This window comes from Mesoplodon mirus (genome assembly GCF_964341445.2).
Source record: "Mesoplodon mirus genome assembly, chromosome: 1".
NCBI classification, from domain to species: Eukaryota; Metazoa; Chordata; class Mammalia; order Artiodactyla; family Ziphiidae; genus Mesoplodon; species Mesoplodon mirus.
This window is the reverse complement of record NC_138976.1, coordinates 75,566,144-75,583,629: the sequence shown is the minus strand read 5'-3', so window position 1 is coordinate 75,583,629 and position 17,486 is coordinate 75,566,144. Positions and strand designations below refer to the sequence as shown.

The following is a 17,486-nucleotide window of genomic DNA, read 5'->3' as shown; positions in this document are numbered from 1 at the left end:
TAGGTAAAGACATTGCCAAGGCAGCCAGTACCTGGAAGGGTGTGAGGATTACAGTGAAACTGACCATTCAGAACAGACAGTCCAGACCAAGGTGGTACCTTCTGCCTCTTCCCTGATCATCAAAGCCCTCAAGGGACCACGAGGGACAGAAAGAAGCAGAAGAACATTAAGCACGGTGGAAATAGTACTTCAGATAGAATTGTCAACATTGCCAGACAGATGTAGTACCAATCATTAGCCAAAGAACTCTCTGGAACCATTAAGGAGATCCAGGGGCCTGCTGTGTTGATGGCCACCACACTCATGGCATCATAGATAAACCTCAACAGTGGTACAGTGGAATGCCCAGCTAGTTAAGAGCTGCAAAGGGAGTTATTTCAATAAAGGATCATTCGACAACTAAAACGACACCACTACAGCATGGTTATCAGGCAGAGGGTCTGCATGAGTGCTCCTGGGCCCTTCAGCCCCAGAGTGGCAGAAGAGGGGCCAAGACATCTCCACACATCCTCCAGAATGTGGGTACAGCTGAGTTGAGAGTTGGCTGCCATAGTAAGGGATGGGCTGGCTGACTAACCTAAGCCAGTGACCAGATGAGGGATGTGGCTGAGACACAGGGTGGTCTGCAGGGCCACCAAAGCCAAGGTAGGGGCAATGTCAACTGAAGAAAAACAGACATCCTAAAAGTTGCAAGTTGTGCTTTATTCAGGGACCTTACTGAGGACCATAGCCCAGGAGATAGCCTCTCAGATAGCTCTGAGGAACTACTCTGAAGATTAAGGGAGGAGCCAGGATATATAGGAGTTTTTGCTGAAAACAAACAAACAAAAAACATGTAGTTGAACATTAAAAGATTACTGCTAATCACAAAAAAATGACATCTCACGTTAATGATGTTAGTGCTTTTCTATGGGAAGATGGAAGAGTCTGGGCTCATGAAATTATTCCTTAGATATGCATCTTAACTATCTAGAACCAGTATCCTGCTTTTCCTCCATCCTGAATTCCCCCCAGGGTGCACTGTCAGGGCGGCTGAAGTGGCTGATGACTTGATGGCCTGGAAACATGTGTTGTTCACTGGAATAAGCAGGCAACATTCTTTGTTTACTGAAATGACAGGCAACATTTTTTTGTCTGCAGCTGGGAGCAAGTCACAAGGGAAGACCCTCCAGCTCCGACTGAGCTAGAAAGAGCCACAGTTTCCCCAAGCACAGAGGTCAATAGTGCAACCAGCCAGGTACCTAGAGACGTTGCTAAAAACGTCAGCACCAACAGTCTTAGCCCAGGCTGCCATAACAAAAGATCACAGACTGGGTGGCTTGCACAGCAGATATTTATTTTCTAACAGTTCTATAGTTGGGAAGAACCAGCTGATTGGGTTCTTGGTGAGAGCTCTCTTCCGGGCTTGTAGATAGCAAACTTCTCGCTGTGTATTCACATGGCCTTTCCTTGTTTTTGTGCATGCAGAGAGAGAGTGAATGAGTTCTCTCTTCTTTTTCTTATAAGGCCACTAATCCCATGAATGGTGGGATTAGCCACACCCGTATGACCTCAGCTAACCCTAATTACCTTTCAGAGGCTCCATGTCACATACCATCACATTGTAGGAGTTAGGTCTTCAACCTATGAATTTGGGGTAGGGGGCACAAATATTCAGTCCATGACACCAACCCTGATAACAGGTGTACAAATCTAAAGCTCACTCTCTCCTATTGCCTCAAGCACCTGCCTCTGCAATGAACCAAGGCACCATATTAGAAAGGAGGGCAGGAAACAATACAAGATTAGCCATTTACCTTAAAACAAAAACAAAGCAACTCTTTTAAACTAAAACCTTTTTCCTCTCCAAAGAGACTAAGATACAGTTAATGGTCAGTATGAAGGAAGTTGATGAGGAAGATTTGGTCAGTTGTAGAAAACAAATAAGCCACATTTAACTTTGCATACTGAACATAGTTTGATAAATTTTTTACCCCATTATATGGAGGGGGAAAAAAATCACCCATAACTCTACCATGCTAAACATTCATTACATCTTTTTTTTTTTTTTTTTGCAGTACGCGGGCCTCTCACTGTTGTGGCCTCTCCCGTGGCGGAGCACAGGCTCTGGACGCGCAGGCTCAGCAGCCATGGCTCACGGGCCCAGCCGCTCCGCGGCATGTGGGATCTGCCCGGACTGGGGCACGAACCTATGTCTCCCGCATCAGCAGGTGGACTCTCAACCACTGCGCTACCAGGGAAGCCCCCATTACATATTTAAGGTACTTCTTTTCCACTTAGTTTGCACATGAATGATTAAATAGCTGTAATGATATCATTCATATAATTTTATATGGTGCTGCTTGTAAAATTCTTCAAAATCACTTTCCATGCTGCTGTGTGGTCCTCCTAATCATCAGTGTTAATGAATGCATAAGCTGTTAGTTAGAACCCTTGCAGTTGCAAATAACAGGAAGCCAACTCCAACTAGCGTAAGGAAAAGGAAAATTTAATGAGAAAATACTGGGATTGCTCACTGAACTGCAAGAACCAGGCAGCCCTGAGGACTTAAGTGTTAGGGGCCAGGGGCTTGATGTCACCAGAGTTCTCCGCTGTTCCTTCTCCTTCCACACTTCTCCACATGATGGGGGCCATGCCACCTGCAAATGTGGGACTCAATCATACAACTCTCTGCCAGAAAGGGAGGACAAAGTCTTTTCAACAGAAAAATCTCGGGGAAAACCTTTGACCTGGATTAGATCATGTGTGCATCATGGACCAATGACTGTGATGAAAAAGAAGGGACGCAGGGGCCCTTTCTGAGTTTGATTTTCCACTCCTTTAGTGGGGAAAAGGGAGAAGGTGGAATCTGTTCATAGAAAAAGGGTAATTAATATCTCCAACACATAAATAATTTAAACAGCCTATTGTTTTAACATTTAGATTGTTTCTAATTATTTTCCTGTTTGAAATAACGCTAGTTGAAATCATTTGCATGTAGACGCTCTTTTCTTTGGGATTTTTTGCTTGCAAGAGAATGGAATTCACGTGTGCCAGGAGGCTAGCCACAAATACATTTCCATTGGCCACATTTTCAAAGTGGGAAGGAGAGGCTTAAGGTGATTCAGCTACTAAGTGATACTGACTTGAAAGCTTGTGTCCTGATTAAGATCAATGGATCAGTACAAATTGCAAAGGACAATACTTTCTAAAAGTATGTAAGAAAAGCTACACAGGATAAAACCATATTAGATTTTTGTGATGACTACAATTGAAGGAAAAGAGAAAAATCCTAATAGTCTTCCATTTCCCCTAGTGTAGCAACTCTTTTCCTCCTGACCTTTGGCTCTCCCGCAAGGAAGTTCATGACGACATTGTTTTCAGAAGCCAATACCGTGTCCTCCTGTCTCTACTTGCAAGAAAATAACTGGGCTTCCAGTAAGTATAATTGGTGTTAACAGTGATTTATTATACACCTAGTTCTCCAGATGACCCTTCATGTAGAAATTATTTTTCCTGAAAACAGAAAAATATGGAATTTCTTCCTGCTCATCAGGTTATAACAGGTCTACAATCCACTCTGTCAAAAACTAGAACCAAAAATTTTGACAAAGTTCCCTTAAGACAGAGAGATACAGAAAAAAACACATTCCATCTGGTAAATAATTGCTGGGGTTGCATTCCTGTGCATTCAGGCAGGAGCTAACCTCTGTGCAGCATGAGGCCTTGAAAACCTCTTGGCCTAACAGGGCCACAGGAGGTAAGATCTACTTAGATCTATCCCATCCTCAGATTGCAGCCTCTGGGGTGCTGGTGCAGCCTAGACTATCAGCTCACCTACAGTCTTGAGCTAGACGTAACGATTATTGAGAAAGTTCACTCTTAAGTACAAAAGTTTGGACGGACACACAAAGCCAGTATTCTACAAGAGTGAAGAGGGATATTTGCCAAGGTCATTTTAAGGTGACCAGGGTTGCAGAACAAAGTTAAATGTAGTTCTAAGTTACCTGTCATCTTCCTGAAAAACAAGCTGGAAAATGTATCTAAAAGGCTATATCAGTCTGGTGATGGAATGCTTGGGAATGGGAAAGGCATTCAGCAGTAAACAGTGAGCTATCAAAAGGATTTAAAGTAGTTAATTTGTAGCAGGTTAATTTCAGGTGGCTACTCTATTAGTGATTTTTATTCAGGAAGAATTCTGGAAGCATAGGCAGGAGAGCCACATATTAGGGATGTTGTGGGCAAGAAGGTCCAAGAATTTGAGGATCTGGGTTCAGATTAGGGGTCATAGGCTCACATGCCTTTAGGGATCAGGCTGATAAATTGTGTGAAATGTTAAAGCATTGGCCTGGCCAAATAACACGTATCTGTAGGGTTTAGCCTGTGGGTCAAGAGGACAGGTTGCTACTCCTGGACTAAAAGATCTTTGAGCCTTCTTTGACTTCTGAGTTTTGTTTTATGTGGAAAGGATGCCCTTTTATCTATTACGAGCCAAACACTTGTGTTAACCTTTGTGGTAAGAGGAGGTGGGGGGGACGGCTTCCCTGGTGGCACAGTGGTTGAGAGTCCGCCTGCCGATGCAGGGGACACAGGTTCGTGCCCTGGTCTGGGAAGATCCCACATGCCGTGGAGCGGCTGGGCCCGTGAGCCATGGCCGCTGAGCCTGCGTGTCCGGAGCCTGTGCTCCGCCACGGGAGAGGCCACAACAGTGAGAGGCCCGCGTACCGCAAAAAAAAAAAAAAAAAAAAAAAAAAAAAGAGGAGGCGGGGTTGCCTAGTAGTACAAAACATGGTCTCCAACCTCTAGAACTCAAAAATATTTTAAAACAAGGTATGCTCACACAAAGGCAACTAACAATTCCAGGCAAAATTACATAAAGTCCTATAGCCACTCGGGGGAAGTATTGCTAACTTTCATCTAGATTGGTCCTCCAAGAGGCACAGAATAGCCAAGGCTTGATTTGGGCATAAAAGGATAAACCACATTGAGATAATGTGTAGAGTTGTTAGGTGGTGAGAACGGTACCCCACCACCACCAGAAAAAAGCCAAAAGGCAACAGGGCTTGGGGTGTAGAAGGGAGGTCCTTGGATCCTAGTAAAGGACCCCTATTCCGTTCTGAGACTGGGTCCTGCTCTTCCTCAGCCTCCAGCCTCTCCCTTACTGGGAGCTGAAGGTTTTTCCTGGGGCCCCAGTTCCCCTAGCTGGGCCCCACCACCTGCAGTCAGAGCCCTTAGAGCTCTCCTTCTATTGCCTCTTCCACACCCCAGCCCGACTGCCTGTTTGCAGACTGTCAACAGACTGCTAATCGGCCACCTGTAGGACAGTTCCCCCTGACGCTAAACCAAGGCAAATGAGTTCAGTTTTCAAGTGAAGAGGATAAGTCTAAAATCTTGACAATCAGAAGTGAGGAGGCAGAAATCCTTCTGAGAATTTAAATTTGTCTTTGAAACTACTTAGTGTTTATAGCATGCGCTTGGGGCTGTATTCATTGCCATCAGGAGCTAACAGTGACTAATTGCCTGCAAGGTGCCAAAATCTGTGCTGAGCTCAGTAGATGCACGCTGACACTTGCTTCCTCACAACAGCCTCTAAGGTGGAGTCCTTTATTATCCCCTCTTTAGTGATGAGTAGACTGAGCCTCATAGGAGTAAAACAACATGCCCAAAGTCATCCAGTCAGTGAGGGGCACAGATTCCAACCCAAGACTTCTGTCTCCAGAAACTGACTACAACCGTTAACCATTACACAATACAACTTCCTGTTCCTGTACCAGTCCTGTGGATGTGTCAACACACAGTCCACTGCCAGAGGCAGCTGCTGGCCTGTCGTTTGATGGAAGCATCCCCCACTTCCCAAACAAAGCACTGATTTGATGTGGGAACTTGTATCACCTGCTCTCCAAATCATGCCACCTTCTCACCACATTAGAATCACCTGGGGCACTTAAAAAAATCCAACCACCGTTGAGGCCTCAGCCCCTAGAGATTCAGATTTAATTGGTTTGGGTTTGAATCAGACATTGGTATCCTACAAGATTCCCCCCAGATGATCCTAATGTGCTGGGAGGGTTGAGAACACAGGCAGTGAATGAGATTGAGGGCTTGGACCTGATTTCTGTCACCATGGATCAGTTATGGCACCTGGGTGAACCTTAGTTTTCTCACCAGTAAAATGGGGATTACAGAAGTCTATACTTTATAGGATTGATACAGGATTAGGTTAGATGGAAAAAGTGGTATGCAATGAAGGTTAGGTCCCTGGTCCTACCCTTAAAAGCCTCCTTGATCCAGAAGGAGACTGAAGTTTATAGTTTCTCATGCAGACAGAAAAGGTATTCTTCCTGCTTTCCACTCAGACCTGCTGACACCACAGGGTAGAAGAGGGGCCTGGGCAGGCATTTCTGACAACTTGCTAGCTCTTTCCAAGGTGTAAAGGCAAATGCCTTTCAGAGCCAGACAGCTAACCTATAGGTGTGAAGTAACTGTGAATTGGACCTGCCCCATGAAGGTCATTGAATTCATTAAAACAACACTAACAATATGCTGTTGGCCAAACAGATCCATCTGTGCCCATTTGCAGCTGGTGGGCTGTCAGTTTGCACCCTTAGGGGCTCCCTGCCGCTTCTGTACAGGTGAGCTGCCAGCGGCCACTTCCCCTTCCAAGGGTTTCAAGGACACTGGCCATGACAGTGAAGGGGACTGCAGACCACAGCCAGACTGGTTAGAAGCAGACAGGCAGCTAGTGGTTAAAAATGCCCGCCTTACAGACAGCCCCTACTCCAAGCCCAGCTCTCCTCCGACTACCTGTGAGGCCTAAATTCACTCCTCTGAGCCAGTTTGCTCGCATCTAAATGTGGCTAAAATGATCTTCCCTTTGAGGTCGTTGTGAGGACTGAAAGAACAATGGATGTAGAAGGAGCGCTCAGCTCAGTGCCTCCGCCCTGAGTAAACGCTCCGGATGTGTCGGCTTTTGTTTGATTTTGCCATTCTTCCAACAAAGTAAGAAGAGCCTCAAGCACTATCTGCCCCTGTGCCCTGGAAGATCACTTAAACTAGAGCCATCCAGTTCATTCTAATCCATTACCTCATCCCTCCTTTGGACCTACAGTCACAAGCACTGAGAATGAAGTCTGAAAGAGATAGTGAGAGGTGAGATAAAGGGTATAAAATGACAAAAAAAAAAAGAAGTGGAGGGTTTGTTTCTGGTTGTTCCCAGGGAGCATGGGGCAGGTGGCTCACCGAGTGGGGCACAGAGAAGTGACACAGGACTCCTCCCACATCTCCGGCTTGCAGTGGGCCCCCATGAGTCCTGGGCAGCACCCAAGCTTGGTCAACATGGCAGGAAATGATGGATGTGTTTGAGCCTTGAGAGAAGGACTCTCTGGGTTTAACTGGGGACATCTCTTGTTTCCAAGAATGAGAATCTAGCATGTGTGGTTCACCCCACCTTGGCATTTGCCATGGAAAAGCCAAGAAAAACAAAAGTTAGGCCTCACAAGACAGGTATGTATCTGTGGTTTGGCTCATGACAGGCCCGAGTTTGAGTTCAGAGAGGCCCTGAAAGCATGGACGGCCCCTAGATCAGCTTTGGTCCTTGGGCCTTAGGGAACAAAAGCCATTAACCCAGTTTTCAACTGGGAAACCATTCTCTCCGTACTCTCAGTCCCTGTGCTTTGGATGAAACTGACTTTATCCCTATCTCCAGGGTGCGGGTGTGGTATTAGGGCAGGTCACCCTGAGCATCACATTCCTCCGACCTGGTGATAGGTTCAAAAATGGGCATGTGACCCTATCAGAGCCAGAGAGATACAAGGAAAATCTGTTTATATTAATATTGACTTTATTGAAGTATAACTTACATACCATAAAATTCACCCTTTGAAGAGTATAATTCAATGATTTTTAGTAAATTTACAGAGTAACCATCACAACAATCAAGTTTTAGAACATTTCCATAATCCCCAAAATATCTCATGCCCATTTGCAATCATAAGGAGACTTCATCTGAGGAGTTGGTAGAGGTTCCCACATTCCTTTGGGCTGGGCCTGTTTGCAGTAATGATGACCAGAACCTGGAGCTACAAGGTGCCATCACAAAGAACCTGAGAATAGAGCAATCACTGCAGAAGGGAGAACTAAGGGATGGTGAGAAACTGGGTCCTGAGGTCACTGGTTGAAACTGATCAAGCCAAACATGAAGCCAGTCCTTCTCCTGGACTTTTCAGTCATATGAGCCAACAAGTTCCCTTTTGTCTTAAGCCAGTTTGACTTGGGGTTTTCCATCTTTTGCAATGGGAAGACTCAACTGACTCCAAAAATTATTGACCAGACTCTAATCACTAAAGTTGAAACCTTTATTAAGTGGATATTCAGATAGCAATGCCCACCTTCAGATCTGTTGTAATTCTAGAATTGTTTTACCTATGACCAAAGAGCCATTTTGCAAATGAAGATTCAGGCCTGCAAAGGTAAATTGCTTAACCAGGATACATACCAGAACCTGAACAAGTCCTTGACTCTGTGTAACCCTGAATTTGATCCTGTCTTTCTTCCTCAAATCATCACCATCATCATCATCATCATCATCATCATCATCGCATTACCTTTTGTAAGATGTTTAACATGTATTCTAAGTATTGTGCAACTAATAAGTCACTTGATCTTCACAAGCACCCTATGGGTAGGTACTATTATTATTCCCATTTTATAGATGAGGAAACTGAGGTCTAAAGAGGTTAAGTAACTTGTTCAAGGCCATACAGCTTGTGAGTGAGTAGCAGAAGCAGGATTTGAAAGCACCCACACTGGTGACAGAAGCCATGCTCTTAACCAGTGCACTATACTGTCTCTTGTAAATTAAAATTAACCTAACATCAGCTTTTAATCAGAGTTACATTGGTTTCTCATGCAGAGGCACTGCCTTTTTTTTTTTTTTTTTTTTTCTTTTTGCGGTATGCGGGCCTCTCACTGTTGTGGCCTCTCCCGTTGCGGAGCACAGGCTCCGGACGCGCAGGCCCAGCGGCCATGGCTCACGGGCCCAGCCGCTCCGCGGCATATGGGATCCTCCCAGACCGGGGCACGAACCCGTATCCCCTGCATCGGCAGGCGGACTCTCAACCACTGCGCCACCAGGGAGACCCGGCACTGCCTTTTTTTAACTTATATTTTATTTGTTATAAAAATAAAATGCAAACAAAGCAGCCACATTTTTTCCGTATTTTATATGCTGTTCAATTATATAAAACAATTTTTATCCACCTGATTTCAAGGAGCCATAAGCTTTTGTGCTTCTTACAACTTTGTTCTGTGCTTCTCAATACATATTGCAAATAAGGATTAATTGTGGCAAAAGTCTTATTCTGAGGTCTTCTTGTAATGAAAAACTAAGTGCTCTGTTTTATTCATTTTAATTGGTATTTAATGATATAGTAATTGATATTTGATATTGTAATTTAACATGAAATATTACATTTCATATCAGTCAACTAACAAAAAAGTGAAAGACTTGGAATTTAACAGCCCACTTCTAGAAACAAAATACACACATGAAAAGTGACATAAACCTGTCTTCTCTGTTTTCTTGAAACCACATGAAACATGGAAAGTACTTCAAAAGCCCTGAAATGCTATATAAAGGTAACATACTATATTCTTTAACATTTTCACACACATTGTCTCAGTTGATCCTTACCTAACCCAGGTGATCAGACAAGGATTATTGGTGAATAGGCGTTGTCTTGTTTTTTTGTTTTTTGGGTTTTTTTTTTTTGCAGTACACGGGCCTCTCACTGCTGTGGCCTCTCCCGTTGCGGAGCACAGGCTCTGGACGCGCAGGCTCAGTGGCCATGGCTCACGGGACGGGCCCAGCCGCTCCGTGGCATGTGGGATCCTCCCGGACCGGGGCACGAACCCGTGTCTCCTGCATCGGCAGGCCGACTCTCAACCACTGCGCCACCAGGGAAGCCCCGGCATTGTTGTTTTTAACGCAGTGCCATGGAAGGCTTTTATTTTTACGTAGGAGAGTGAATTTATTTTTATGTAGGAGAGTGCCAGGATAAAGGTGGTCTTTTAGAGAATTCAGCCGGTAGATGCATATAGGAAGGTTGGGAGGAAGGGTGGGGCTTGAAGGCACGAAGAGCAGTTTAGGAGGCTGCTCTTGCAAGAACCTCAGATGCATAGGGGCTCTGTACCAGTACTTGAGACTGATTTGGATCCCAGGGGCAACGGAACTTTGTTCCAGGTTTTAATACCATTGTTAAAATCAGTGAGTCATCAATAGGGCACTGCAGAGCATAAAGGGAGTGGTAGGTGACTGGAAAACAATGGTATGCGTGTGCTGGAGGGTGGGAGTGAGGGTAGGAGGAACTGATGGTGGAACCTGGGCCGTTAACCTGGGCAAGTCTGATCAGTCTTCAAATGATGGAGGTGGGTTAGAGTCAGGCTCTAAACCCTCGGCTAGTGATCCCTCACTGCAGAAGGCAGCCTGGTACCAACATGAGGCTTGGGGCACAGATGTCAGTAGTTTTATTTTTCTAATTCTTGTGGAATTTGCATTTTACTCCCTAATAAAGGGTGTGCTTGCCTTGGGGATTCATGCAAATTTCACAAGAAATCAACATCTTCCCCATTAAACCTAGGCCCCGCTTTCCTAAGCTCTCATCTCCAGGTTTCTTCTTCTGCGGCCGAGCATGATTTCATAGTCATCTTATAAGGAAATGGTCCAGTGTGACCACTAACCCCCTATGAACTCAGTACTAAACTAGTCATTCTGCTCCACGAACGCCTACAAGTATGGGGGCACTCTGGGGCACAGTTCCTGGGTCACTTGTGTGCATTTTGGTTGAGGTTTTCTTCTGCCATCACTGGTCTGCGCTCACACTGTCCAGTGTAGTGGGGATGTAGAGCCTGAGAGGAGAGGGGGGCAGTGCTCTTGGGGAGAGAGAGGCTTTGGAGCAGGCCAGGAGGTTAGTGCCTCACCACTAACAGCCGGCTTCTTCCGCCTTGGCTGCCCATTCCTGCTGGAAGAGGAAGAAATGAAACAAGCTCAAGTTGTCCTTCACCCTCAGATTATTTTATTCTTACTTGGAGAGAGAAAAACCTGCATCTGAGCCCTGCTTCTGGCCACTGATGAGTTGTTTGAACTTGGATATGTGAACAGTTATGATAACATCTTTCCTGTCTCATTCCCAGGATTATTGGGAGGATGCATAAGTCAATGCATATGAAAAATGCTACACACAGTGTCCAGTGAAGCACCAATAAGGACAGCCACTTTCAGTTGGGGTCAGGATTCTCTATTACTGCTGTCTGTTGACATCTATTTTCTTGGTGTTATGGTTTCAAGTGAGAGCCTCAAGCAGTATTAAGTGTGTTATTTTAAGGATGATGTAGCTTCTGGGACCATATTTTACTTTTTGAAGATTGTAATTTTAGGGATAACAGAATACTGAAAAGGGAGTATTCTGGAAAATTGAGGACATATGGGCAGCAGAGAGATATTTTTTAAAAAGTACAAGACTGGGAGTTAGGAGGCTTGATCCCTAGTCCCTCCTCTGTCAGTGATCTTGAACCACTCTGGCACCATTCTGGGCCTCTGTTCCCCTAATCTGTAAAATGAAGGTGCTTGACCCATTGTTTCCTAACTGGGATGAGTTGTGGAGTCACCTGGGAAGATCCCCAAAGGTAGAGCTTTTGGTTTTTGTTTTGTTTCTTGCTATGTTTCCAAAACTTAAAAATGTCATTGGCACAGGGTAGGTACTCAATCAATACATTTTTTTTTTTTTTTTTTTCTGTACACGGGCCTCTCACTGTTGTGGCCTCTCCCGTTGCGGAGCACAGGCTCCAGACGCACAGGCTCAGCGGCCATGGCTCACGGGCCCAGCCGCTCCACGGCACGTGGGATCTTCCCGGACTGGGGCATGAACCCGTGTCCCCTGCATCGGCAGGCGGACTCTCAACCACTGCGCCACCAGGGGAGCCCAATCAATACATTTTTATTGAACAAATAAAACTTTTTGAAAATTCACAGGCCTGGGTCCACTCTAGAATCCTTGCAGTATGGGGTAGAACCTGTGTATATATATTGAAAAAGCCCTCCAGGTCATTTTGTCAAGCACTCCTGGCTAAGAACCACAAAACTCAACAATCCCCAAGGTTCCTTCCACATAGTTGCCGGATTTAGCAAATAAAAATACAAGACATCCAGTTACATTTGAATTTCAGATAAACATGAAAAAAATTTTAGTGTAAGTGTACGCCCTGCAGTATTTGGTTATTACAACTTAGGCTCATGGTTAGGGCAGGAGAGTGGCACCTTGAAACTGGCCCAGATTTGGGAATCAAGCAGATAATCTTGGTTTGAGTCTTTGCCCTGATTGTGTGATCTTGACAAATTGCTTAACTTCACTGGGCTTTATAACTATAGTATCTCTCCTGTAGAGTTGCTGCAAGCGTTAGAGATCATATAGGCATGATGGCTGGCACTTGGTGAGTATCTAATAAAGTTTAGCTGTTATTACTATAGTTGATAGGTTTAGTTGGTTTGAAGAAACAAAACTCAGTATCAATGAGACCTTTATTGAATATACTGTCAACTAGTAAATAGGCATTCTGAAATGACCAAGATTATAGTTAATAGTTCTAGGACTTCCTTGGTTGGGCAGTGGTTAAGAATCCACCTGCCAATGCAGGGGATACAGGTTCGATCCCTGGTCCAGGAAGATACCACATGTCCCGGAGCAAGTAAGCCCATGCACCACAACTACTGAGCCTGCGCCCTAGAGCCCACGAGCCACAACTACTGAGCTCGCGTGCCACAACTACTGAGCCTGTGTGCTGCAACTACTGAAGCCTGCGTGCCTAGAGCCCATGCTCTGCAACAAGAGAAGCCACCACAATGAGAAGCCCGCGCAACTCAACGAAGAGTAGCCCCCGCTCGCCACAACTAGAGAAAGCCCGTGCACAGCAATGAAGACCCAACGCAGCCAAAATAAATAAATAAATAAATACATTAATTAATTAAAAAATCATTCATTCAACTAATACTGAATTAAAAAAAATAGTTCTAGGTAGACCTGGGAAAAGTTAGAATGAATGCTGACCTTCTATCAAACAATACCTCTATGTCTGGGGGAACAAAACATACTAAAAATTAATAGATTATCCAGAATAAATAAAGGAAGGAAGTTCTTTCATTCATTATGAAATGTCATTTGCTTAGCTGACTTTTTCTAACGTCAAAGGTAAATATTTGCTCAGGTTTTATAGGGTCACTAGACAGAGGGTTAGGTTATTACTTGGGCAGTGGAAATACTTCAGTCCTAACCTAGTTTATCTGTCTTCTAGGTTAAAAGCATCTTCTGTTTCTAGAACTCTTTTGTTTCCAGAAACTTCTAACATATCTCCTCTGGTTAAAAATTAAACACACATGGCAATAAAAGTAAAATGTCCATTCAAAGAAAGCAGTTTTCTCTAGAAACATCTATCTGGACCAAATCTGTAGATAATTTCAAAATTAAATTTAAAGAGGTATGGCTGGAAAGTAAATTGACTGTTACATTTTCTACTGAGCTACTCTGATATCAACTACACACTTTAAGTCTGCCAATTGTTATTTCATCGTTTCTCTAGCACATATTTATTGTTGAGCATATGCTAGGTACCAGGTACTGTTGTGCTAGGAATCCTCACTGAACAAAGCAGGGGTCAGTAAACCTAATAGACCCTAATCCTTGCCTTTGAGGAGCTTGTATTCTGGGGTCGGGAGAGAAATATAAGCTTGCTCCATAAGTGAATTCTGTAGGCTGTAGATGGTGATAAGTGCGGTAGGAAAAGGAGAAGGGGCAGGAAGATGGGACTAAGTGATGGGGTGGAGTGGCAATTTAAACAGCATGGTAACAGTGGGCCTCTCTGGGAAGGCGACATTTGAGGAAAGGAGGTGATGGCAGGAGCCACACTGCTCCAGGGATGAAAAGAGGAACGTCAAGCACAAAGGACCTGAAGGGGGAGCATGCCTGGAGCGCTCCAAGAATGGGCGAGGAAGCCAGTGTGGCTGGAGTGGAGAGAGGGCAAAGGGGAGGAGGAGGGGAGAAGACTAAGTAACTATTATCATCTTAATCATGATTAAGGGCTCCATGAATCCAACTTCCAATTTTGAGTCTTAGTTTATTTTTATTATTATTATTATTTTTTTTTTGCGGTATGCAGGCCTCTCATTGCTGTGGCCTCTCCCACTGTGGAGCACAGGTTCCAGACGCGCAGTGGCCATGGCTCACGGGCCCAGCCGCTCCGCGGCATGTGGGATCTTCCCGGACCGGGGCACGAACCCGTGTCCCCTGCATCAGCAGGCGGACTCTCAACCACTGCGCCACCAGGGAAGCCCTTGAGTCTTAGTTTATTTACTCTGTGACTGCAGGGAAATCCTAAACTGCTTACCTGGAATGATGGTTCTTGTAAAGCATGGGTAGGTTAGGATTTATTTCACAAAACTGTGACTGGAGAAAATCAGTATAACTTGGTGGTGATGTACGTGCTTTAACTGATAGATCTGAGTTTATATTCTGGTTTCCTTACTTGCTAGATGTGTGCCCTAGGGCAAGTTACTTAACATCTCTGTGCTTCAAGTTCCATCTCTGCAAAATGAGGCAACCAGAAGTGGCTACTTTTGAGTTGTGAGGGTTATAGGAGAGGGTCCACATAAAATGCTTAGCACAGAGCTTGGCACATAAAATGTACTAAATAAATATTATTATTTCTTGAAAAGTATAATTAGGAGGATTAGGCATTTCGAAATATCTATTTCAGTGTACATTTGAAATGTATATTTAATAACCAAAACATGCTCTTGCAAAAAAATGTCTTATTATTGTTATGAATCATTGTGACAGCCGGCCTCCAAGATGATCCCCAATGATCCCTGTCTCTGAGTATTTACACCCTTGTATCGTCCCCTCTCACATTGTACCAGGGTGGTCTATGGGACCAAAGAATATGGCAGAAGTGATGGCATGCCACTTTTGAGAATAGGTTATAAAACACATTGCAGCTGTGATCTTGATCATTCTCTCTCTTTCTCTCTCTCTCTCAATCATCACTTGTTCTGGGGAACCAGCTGCCATGTCATGAGTAGCACTGTGGAGAGGCTCCCTATGGAGAGGCACCCCCTATGAGGTCCACATGACAAGGAACTGAGGCCTTTTGCCAACAACCATAAGAGTCAGACCCTTCTTGGAAGTGGACCCACCAGCCCTGGTCAAACCTTCAGATGACAAAAGCTCTCACTGGCATTTTGACTTTAACTTCATGAGATACCCTGAGTTAGAACCATTCAGCTAAGCAGATCCCAGATTACTGACCCTCAGAAACTCTGTGAGATGATAAACTTTTATAGTCTCAAGCTTCTAAGTTTTGGGGTAATTTGTTTATGCAGCAACAAATAACTAATACTCTATGTGTGTGTGTATATTCAACAGTTAATTAAAATTTATATACATATATGCATATGTATATGTTTTAATTAACTTTTGAAAATATAGAATATATTGGATCTAATCCAATTTCTATCATTTTTCTATCACCTTTGGTCTTCAAAGATCACCACTGATCCTTGGTAGTTTATAAGCATTTATTCAGTTATTTTTTACATACTTGTTATCAGTGTATACCCTCCTTTTTGTATTTGATTTTTCCCCTTAGAATCATTTCACATGTACCAACAGATTGCAACATTCTTAGCATTTTTACTGGCTGTATAGCATTCCTCCCTGTGGCTTTGTCACATCATCTCAAACATTCCCTATTGCAGGACATTCAAGTTACTTTCAGTTTTTAAAATAATAACAAAATAATAGCTGACACAATAAAAATAGTGCCAATTAGCTGGCAATGTACTGAGAGTTAAACAGACTAAGTCCCTGATCTTAGATACATAAAAGACAACACAGAGGGCGTGTTGTACCCTTAGGAGTGTACCTCCTAAGGTACACACAGACTACAAGCAGGTATTGGACACAAACGTTGGCTAAATAAGTGAGCTGCCCTTTAGGCTGACCTACGATGGTAAGTACAAAGGAGCTGAGTCAACCTGTTTGTGAAGATAATAATAATAATAGTTTTCTAGAATTCGGTGTTTCCTGCTGAAATATAGGAATGACAGTAGACAATAAAACTTTTGCTCCGAGTCTCAAAGCAGAGTTTCAGAGAGGGTAGCCCTGAATGAAAGCCACTGTCCCCAGATTCTGTGTGTCTGTCTCCTCCCATTTCACCATTCTCCTCCCCTCCTTTGGCTGTGCTTTGTCAGGGTCTCCAATTGTGACTGGAAGAAAGAAGTTGACTAAGCCCTTCTTGGCTGAAATCCAGCACGACGATATATGTACCGAGTCTCCTTTTGAACATAGCATTCATTAAAAGGCTCTTATGTAACCAGATCCTGTAAGAGAGGAGCCATCATTTCTCCAGCTTGGCTGGTTCTGGTGCTCAAGGTCTGACTTTACTCACGTTCCTTACAGGGTTTTGAGGACCACCAGGTAAGCAAGCCATCTTTAACATTTAAAAACTAATTTGTGATTGAAGGGAGCTACACTTAGTATATCAAGAAACATTAAACGTGACTAATTCTAAAACCTCATCAGGCTCATGCCCATCAACTAGATTGATGGGCATGAACCTGATGAGGTTGTTTTTAGTTTTTTCCTGATGAGGTTTTAGGTGCAGCCCTGCCGGTGGCAGGGAGGGGGAATTAACACTTCTTTAAAGACAAGACTGAGGTTGTGTTGACATCAGCGTTCCTTATTAAGTTTCAGCTGTGATCATCCTCAACTGAATGTGGGGCAGCCTCCTTCCTTTCCCCTCCTCCCCACTCAGTGACCCTACCACCCATGGAAGACTCCCCTCTCTGTCAGCTTCACTAAGACAAACTTCGTTTTTATCTTCCGTTAAAAGTTTGTCTGATGAAAAGGCTCCAAGGCTCAAAAGACAGCTCAGTTGTTTGAAAACTCCTGGGTTAGAGAATGGTGCTATGAGGTCAAGGTCGAAAGGTCACTGGGTCGGGGTTTCCTTGCCAAAGGAGAAAAAGCTTCAGTGACAATGACTCAGCTCAAAGTTATCGCTAACATGGTTGAAAAAGCAAAACAAAACAATGTAATGCACATGCTGTCCTAGCTGGAATGATCAGTGCTGAGTTCTGGCTCTGCACTCCTGCAACCTGGGTTTGCATCCTACCTCCACCACTTAGCACTGTGGCTTTCTGCAGATATTTGAACCTCTTTAAAGCTCCATCTTCATTGCTCCAAACTGTGGATATAATCATGTCTACCTCACAGGAGAAGCAAGTTCTCAATAAGTGCTATCAATTACTAAAATTATATTGTTAGTTATAATAATGCTTATATTATTATAATATTATATAACTAAGCCTATTATTATAAGTATTATAATAGTTATAATAATACTTATTAATACTTACATCTTTCAAGTCAAAGTCTATTATATTACAGTTAATTTAGTGTATG

The 17,486-nt window shown here is 43.8% G+C and overlaps 1 long non-coding RNA gene across 1 annotated transcript; it reads left to right on the top strand.

Annotated features, from left to right (window-relative positions):
* Positions 1-2,049: 2,049 nt before the first annotated feature.
* Positions 2,050-16,374, top strand: LOC309808248. The gene is made up of 3 exons (XR_014294716.1): positions 2,050-2,261; positions 3,296-3,417; positions 16,277-16,374. It is a non-coding gene; the product is annotated as an uncharacterized lncRNA (long non-coding RNA).
* The last annotated feature ends 1,112 nt before the right edge of the window (positions 16,375-17,486 follow it).